Here is an 8,813-nt window from a genome sequence, read left to right as displayed (position 1 = left end):
ACATTTTGTGTGCCACCCTGTATTTATCACAAGTCTGAAGTACTAAAAGATATGTCACAACCACATACTTAGGTTCCTGTACGACATATGGTCTCAGTGTGAATGCACTGCAAGTGGACAGACAAGTAGTTGCAACAAGCAACTGCATTTAGAAAGGACAGTGTAGAACTGGGCAATGCTAAGGTAGGCGGAGATAAGACCTGGTTATATTGACTTGCAGAATGCACAAAGAAAGAATCCTTTACATAAAGTAACAAAGAGATCTTTATTTTACTCATACATACATTTATAACTATACTAATAAGAACTGACATCAAGTGAGAGAATAAGTCACCAGAATGTCCCCTTTTTCTTGTCAGCATATTTCCCTGACTGCAGGACACCTGCTTCAACCATCCGCTCTACTGCTGCCTCTGGATCGAAGTTCCTGAAATAGTGAGAAGACAGTGCTGAAATACTCTCTCTCTCTCTGGCTGTGTGGTTGCTGTAACATGTAAAGGTCGTTCCTACATCAACATCTACAGTTGACAAACACCCTTATGGTGTGTAGCAGAGGCTATTTTGTTACCACTCTCACTTCCATTGTTTCCTGTTCTAGTCATGGTTTGTTTGTGGAAAGATTTATTGGTGTTCTGCCTCCTTGAGCTCAAATCTTTCTCATTTTACATCATGGTCTTTTCACAAGATACACGTAGGAGGAAGCAATATTTTGGTTCATGTTTCTAGGATGAATTGCTTAAATCTACAGTGGTTTAAGTTTATGACTATTTAAATTTAAAAGATCAATAACCAACAAGTCGGATAAAATGATTCACTTGTTTTCACAGTTCTGTGTGAACTTACAAAGATATGAGTGTGAGACAAATGAAAACCTTAAATTTTTTTTTTAAATATTATTTATTGTGCAGAAGTGGTACAAAGCTGTATCACTTTTCAACATCATCTCCCCCACACTCAACGCAAGTCCTCCAGTGCTTACAAATTGCATAAATTCCTTTACAAAAAAATTATTCTGGTAGTCCACAAAACCACTCATGCACCACATGGCATACTTCTTCATCAGAATGGAACTTCTTTCCACACATTGCGTCTTTGAGTGGTCCAAACATATGGAAATCACTTGGGGCAAGGTCTAATGAGTATGGTGGATGAGGAAGAGGAAGACACTCAAAATGCAGGTCTGTGATTGTTGCAAATGTTGTACAGGCAGTGTGGGGCCTTGCATTGTCATGTTACAAAAGGACACCTGCTGACAGCAATCCACGTCACTTTGATTTGACTGCAGGCCGCAGATGAGTTTTTAGGACATCTGTGTATGATGCACTGGTGACAGTGGTCCCTCTAGGCATGTAATGCTCCAAAATGATGCCTTTTTCATCCCAAAAGAGAGTCAGGATAACCTTCCCTGCTGATGGTTCTGTTCGAAACTTCTTTGGTTTTGGTGATGAGGAATGGTGCCATTCTTTGCTCACTCTCTTCATTTCCGGTTGGTGGAAGTGAACCCAGGTTTCATCCCCAGTAACGATTCTTGCAAGGAATCCATCACCTTCCCGTTCAAAGAGCCGAAGAAGTTCTTCTCAAGCATCAACACTTCATTCTCTCATTTCAGGAGTCAGCTGCCGTGGCACCCATCTTGCAGACACTTTGTGAAACTGGAGCACATCATGTGCTGACTCATGACTAATCCGTAAACATGCTGCAATGTCATCCAGTGTCACTCAGTGGTTTTCCTTCACTATGGCTTCAACTGCTGCAATGTTCTCTGGAGTCACAACTCTTTGTGCCTGACCTGGATGAGGAGCGTCTTCCACTGAAGTCACACCATTTCCGAACTTTCTACTCCATTTGTAAAATTGCTGCTGTGACAAACGTGCATCACCATACTGAACCTTCATTCGTTGATAAATTTCAATAGGTTTCACACCTTCACTGTGCAAAAACCAAATAACAGAACGCTGTTCTTCCCTGTTACAAGTTGCAAGTGGGGCGGCCATCTTTATACCGATACTGTGACGGCATGTATGAATCTGCACTAAGCTGCCACCTACAAGGCATTCTGCATGCTGTTTGTAGCACTCTTACCAACTTACAGGATAATGGCATGAAATTTCGATTTGTTAGTATATATTTCAAGTTTTCATTTGACTCATCCTCATACATATGGTGAAATTCCTCTCAGACCATTCAGAAATGGAAGACAAAAAGTAGTGATTGTATGAAATATGCTTTGCTGTAAGTGACCGTACCAGGGATGATCAATAAGCAACACAACACTTTTTTTCTGAAAGCAGGTTGATTTTATTCATAATTTCAGCAAACCACATTATTCCCCATTCTTTTGGCTACAAAACCCTATTTTTCAACATAATCTCTGTACAACGAGGCCTTACACCACCTTACTGGGGAAGGCCTGTATACCCACATGGTACCACTCTATTGGTTGACGCCAGAGCCAATGTCCCGCTGCATAAATAACCTCCCGATCATTCATGTACTGCTTCCTGCAAAGTGCATACTTCATTCGGGCAAACAGATGCAAATTGAAAGATGTGAGATCCAGGCTGTGGGGGGATAATGAAGAACAGTTCAATTAAGTTTTACGGGTTACTCTCAAATGTGCAGACTTATGTGAAGCATTGTGTTGTATGGAGAAGGAGAAGTTCATTTGCATTGTTGTGGAGATAAACATGATGAAGTCGTTTCTTCAATTTCATGAGGATAGCACACTACACTTAAAAAATGACCACTGCATCATGAGGTAGGATACCAAACAGAATAACGCCTTCAGGGACCCAGAATACTGTCACCATTACTTTAATGGCTGAGGGTGCAGCTTTGAACTCCTTATTCAGATGAGAGGTGGTGTGGCACCACTCCATGTATTGCCATTTTACATCAGCTGCGACAATGTTCGACAAAAAATTGTCATGATCAGCCTCATAATGCTCAAGCAATTCTGCACAGATGGCCTTTTGTTGCTCTTTATGGTCTTCTGTTGGCAGCAAGGAACCCAGCAGGTGCAGTCCTTTGAGTGCCCCAACTGGCGGATGTGTGTGTCAGCACTACCAACAGAGATATCCAATTGCGCAATGAGTTTTTGATTGTGATCCATCAATCACCTTGAATGAGTGTGTCCACACCTTCCAACATTGCAAGTGTCACAGCTGTGTTCCACAAGCTTGCAATGACAGATGCAACGCCCAATGACTTACTATCAGATCTCCTTAGATAGTCTGCAAGTGCCTATGAGTATCTGACTTGCTCTGATTTTGCGCAAAAAGAAACTCAATGACAGCGCTCTGCTTGGAATGCGCTCCCGTTATAGCTGCCTTTTTGAAAGCTATGTATAGGGCCACCAACTACTGAAACTTCTGGAAACTATAGAGGCTGAAGAGGGAATATTCCATGATATCCGACGACAAATTCCGCATCTTTTCAAGTGAAACTGACCACCCCCCACCCCCCATCCACAGAAGAAAGAGCAATTAGTTACTGAATGCCCCTCATACACATCAGAAAAGAGTTTGCTCACATTGTTAGGGATTTATTTGTCATCGCATATTAGCACGCCACCTTTACAACCTTTAACTGTGTCCTTACACAGCGACAAGTTTTATCACATCAATAGTCCCCATGGAGTGGATGAGTAAGTGACTACAGGTGCATAGCATTCCACCGGAAAATGATGAGTATGAGTACTGACACGAAAGAATTCAAGACTGATGCTGCAAATTTTTGTATTTGGTTAAGTTAATTGTGGTCAAACAATAACTAGAAATCATTTGAGGCCACACGCATATTCATTATTTCCATCTTTCTAAACATTTGAGCATCTCATTTTTCTTGAGATTGGCAAGAGATCACTGAGAAGTGATAATACGTATATTCAACAAAATGGCCTCTGCTATTGTGTCAATCAATTTTTATTACAGTTGTCAGGAAGAATGCGGTTCAGCTGAGCATGTGAAATTCAGCTCACTCCATTCATTCATGAGCCCCAGAGAGCAGTAGATATTGCCACCCAGGTTGATGCCCTGTTCACTGACTACCAGAAGGCTTCCAATACAGTTCCACTCTGCTGAGTAGTGAACAAACTAAGAGAGTATAGAATATCAGCTTAGCAGTGTGATTGGACTGAAAAGTTTCTGGCAAACAGAACACAGCATGTCATTCTTAACGCAGAGAAATGTTCAGATGCAAACATAACTTTGTGCATGCTCTAAGGGAGTGTTATAGAACCATTACTTATCACATTATACAATGAGGTGGTATTATGTCCCCTACATCTTTGACAGAATTGATGCCTGGCAATCTGGGTGGCCAAATCATTTGCTACAACTGTCCAGAAGAACTTCAAACCAATTGCGAACAACTGTGGTCTAGTAATGTGGCACATTGTCATCCAAAAAAATTCCATATTTTTTTGGGAACATGAAGTCCAGAATGGCTGCAAATGGCCTCCAAGTACTCAAACATAATCAATGGCAGTCAATGGTCAGTCCAGTTGGACTAGAGGACTCGGTCAATTCCATGTAAACACGGCCCACACCATTATGGTACCACGACTGGCTTGCATTATGCCTTGTTTACAGCTTGGGTCTATGACTTCATATGGTCTACGCCATACTCAAATCTTACTGTTAGCTCTTACCAGCTGAAATTGGGATCCATCTGACATGGCCACAGTTTCCCAGTCATCTACGGACCAGCCAACATGGTCATGAGCCCAGGGAGGCGCTACAGGTGAAGTCGTGCTGACAGCAAAGGCACTTGTATCAGATGTCTGCTGCCATCACTCATTAATGACAAATTTCACCACACTATCCTAATGAATAAGTTCACTGTACATACCACATTGATTTCTGCAGTTATTTCAGGCAACTATAAGCAAACACAACTGCTCTCAGTCATTAAGTGAAGGCCGTTGGTCACTGAGTTGTCCATGGTGAGAGATAATAGCTGAAATTTGGTATTCTCAGCACACGCTTGATACTGGGGTCTCAGAATACTGAATTCCCTAACGATTTCCAAAATGGAATGTCTAATGAATTTTAGCTCCAATTGCTATTCCACATTCAAAGTCTGTTAATTCCCTTCATGTGACCATTATCACATTGGAAACCTTTTCACATGGAACACCTGAGTACAATCGACAGCTCTGCCAATACACTGTCATTTAATACCTTGTATACATGATAATACTGCCATCTGTGTATGTGCATAGCTATCCCATGACTTTTGTCAGCTCAGTGTATAGGAATGACCTAGTGGAAAGTCAGAACTTTCACGAGACTTTTTGAGGGTGATACCGTTGTACACGGATAAGTCACAACACTACAAAATTGTAGTAAAATTCAGGAAGTAATGTAAGGGACCTATGTCTGGTGGAAAGCATGGCAATTGAGCCTCGACATAAACAACTGCAATATATTACACAGATATAGGTAGAATGACCCATTATTGTAGGATTGCAGGACAACCACTTGAAGCAGTCACACCTATAAAAATATATGGGGTTGTGCTGCCGACATACATATGAACAGAATATTAACCCTACAGAAAAGAGCAATCAGAATTATCCATGTTTTAGGGTATAGAGATTCATGCAGGGAAATCTTTGTTCATCATAAATACCTCACAGTCTACTCACTGTACCTTTACAAATTAATTATATTTTTTGTGACACATCAAAACAAAGAAACAAAGTGCTCTGATATGCATGCCTATAATACAAGAAATAAAGACTGCTACTACAGACAAAGAACAAAATTAAAAACAACAGACCATAGTCCATGCATTAGTGGTCAAATATGGTACAACAGATTACCGAGCTCTATAAGGTGCCACAAAGGGAACTTATTCAAAGTGAAACTGAAACATTGATTGATTGACAAGTGTTTATACTCTTTAAGTGAATATTAATATTAAACTAAAATAAATTATTCTATATATATATATATATATATAGAATAATTTATTTTAGTTTAATATTAATATTCACTTAAAGAGTATAAACACTTGTCAAGTATATATATATATACTAAACTTGTAAAAAAATGCTATGACGTTTGCAAAAGACACCAGTTGGTGTCTCCATGCAAAAAAAAAAAAAACACTATGAGACGTTATGCAGTGAATTAAGATGGAATAATCACGACATAAAACTAATTGCAGGTAATGCAAATGTCAGATTGAAATTTGTAGTAACAATCCTGAAGTAGTTTAGTCCACCCACAATAGAAGCAGCTTACAAAACCCTCATTTAACCAACACCTTGATACTGTGTGTCAATCTGGTATCAACACCAGATAGGATTGACAGACAAAATAAAGAAAATAAAAAATAAAAAAAAAACAGCAGCATGTTATGTTACAAGCTCCTCTAGTAAATGTGACAGGGGCAAGTCATGGAGATGCTCAACTAACTGCAGTTGCAGACAACACAAGAGAGGCCTTCTACAATGTGGTTTGGTTATTGTTTTAACTCTGAGAGTGCATATTTCTAGAAGAGTGAGTCAATATATTGCTTCCCCCTATGTATATCTTACAAAAGACCATGAAGGTAAAATTTGAGAGACTTGGGATGACACAGAGGCTTATCAAAAATCACTCTTCTCACAGACCATGTAGATGTAGATGTAGAAGTTCGAAAAACAATAGCACATTGAAAATTTCAATACTTTATGACCCTGTTGCCTGTAATATGCAGTGGATGTTTGGTCAACTAAATCAGAAATGCTTTATTTATTCAAAACCACTGGGCTCCTTCCATTTGCAAAGCATGAGTGCCTTAAGTGCACTGTTGTTCTTGGTAACTGTGATGAGTGCTGGTAATGATGGTGAAAGAGAAGGGACAGTCTGAATTCCAGTGCTGGCACAAAATCTGCTCCTCTCAAATGGCTCCAAGGAGACTGCTGAGTTTGATGTCCTTAACCGGCAGACAGATCACCATCAACAGCATCATATCCTTAGTTTCATCCACTCTGGACAAGGTTTGATGGAGGGCATTAACTGAAAATTTGGTGATCAGGAAGTTTATGCCACCACCTCTTCGCCTCTTGTCACCCAAAGACTGAAACTGAAAATGAGAAACTTTTCTCGGTTTTCAAGCCATGTCACATCAGATAAAACACTCAAGCTTTTGACAGCTGTCTCCACCATCATCATTAGGAGCAAGTACCATGAACTGTGTCATTGCCAGGAGTCGAACCTTATCTGTTCCCTTTTAATATTCTTTGACATCTTTCAGCAGTTTCTAGAATACTTACAAGGTGAGGCAATAAAATAATGAGAATAGGCACATCCTACACCGCATTCACATGGTACAACGTTAGTACTGAAACGTTGATAATCTTAATAATATCGGCACTACCTACCAGCTCCCCCCAATCTGACAAACAACACACTGATTCACTGGTGACAAACAGAGAGCACTTTCAACATGAACTGTTTAGTCTCTAGTTATGGCTCAGCTGAACTAAGGCCTGCTCAAAATGAAAATTTACATACATGGTGTTTCACACAGATGCAAACATACACAAAAAATCTGATGCTTTGGAGGAGTCTATAGGGAAGTCATTGCACAATTATACACTCTATTCTCAATGTAATTTTCTAATATAGAGTCAGATATATTGCAGGTAAAGGTAAAATGACAGATTTTTTTATTCTTGTGTTTTAGGGCCAATATCCTTTGACAAAGCATGTTCGAAAATTCTATACGTAGCTTCACTGTATTTTAAACAGTTTAGGTATTAGGAATTACTGTCTACAGTTTTCCTTAACGTGTACAAAAGCATTTAGAATGTAATCAAAACATTTCTCCCTTGTTTCCCTTTTTTGTTGATTTAACATCTACAAGTTCTACAGTAACAAACAAGGAATTGTAAACATCACCCTCTTTTTCAGACAGTTGTTTGCAATATCTGGACCAATTAGTTGGTTATCATTAACTCCTCACGACATTAAATACACAGTAATGTTATGATTTTACATGCAAAACCTGTTTCCAACAGGTGTATTTCGAGAGGCATTAAGAACACACAGTATGTTTCTACCATGATTCCTCTTCAAAATTTCCAATACTACTCTCTCTTAATGTACATCAATTTCCTTCTGAAACACCTTATATGTTCACCACAAAGAGGGGTATCTTTTATCCATGACGTAAGACTGTGTTATGTTCCTTTCCTCAAACCGGAAACTCACTAAAATAACTACATTTCAGACGAGGTGAATTCCAGCTGTACTTGGATTTATGGAAAACTACCTTCTGTTCATTGCCTTGATGGATCAGTCACTGTACAGAGTGAAATTCACGTAAAACGTGCACCACAAATATTGCAGAAATGGAAAGTGCTATGGATGTGCAGTTTTCATAGAATGGATTGGTTGTCTGGGCCTCACATGTTAGCCAATCAAAAGAGTGTACTTTATTATAACACTTAGAAAGTGTATTTTTTTGCGCAAACACACACTTTTTAAATGGAACAATGCCTATTGATATTAAAAAACTAAAAGTAGGGTAAATTACGATGTCAATGGCATTTGTTGCAACATTCTACTAAAAGTAATTTATCAGATATCGTGTCTTGAAAAGTCCCACACTGACACTTGTAAAATACATGTCGTAGCACACATTGAAGACCAACACAAGCGCATACACTAGTTATGTGGATTCTCACACGTAATGACACAATTGACCATTACAAGTTGTGCTCAAAATAATCACCGGCAGTGGCAATACTTGCTTACAGTCTGATATGGAATTACTGCTGTATACGTGGTAGCATTTCAGCACAGATGTGCAAACTG

General features: G+C 39.3%; 1 long non-coding RNA gene across 2 annotated transcripts in view; it reads right to left on the bottom strand.

The window, feature by feature from the left end:
• Window positions 1-318: 318 nt before the first annotated feature.
• LOC124619872 overlaps window positions 319-8,813 on the bottom strand; it is a 71,207-nt gene continuing 62,712 nt past the window's right edge. For both annotated transcript variants that reach the window (XR_006980154.1, XR_006980153.1), the window contains exon 3: window positions 319-427. This is a non-coding gene — a long non-coding RNA (uncharacterized LOC124619872). The remainder of the gene's footprint in view (window positions 428-8,813) is intronic.

The sequence above is a fragment of the Schistocerca americana genome, chromosome 6 (genome assembly GCF_021461395.2).
Source record: "Schistocerca americana isolate TAMUIC-IGC-003095 chromosome 6, iqSchAmer2.1, whole genome shotgun sequence".
NCBI classification, from domain to species: Eukaryota; Metazoa; Arthropoda; class Insecta; order Orthoptera; family Acrididae; genus Schistocerca; species Schistocerca americana.
Note: the sequence above shows the minus strand (reverse complement) of the source record. Positions and strands in the feature narration are given on the sequence as shown.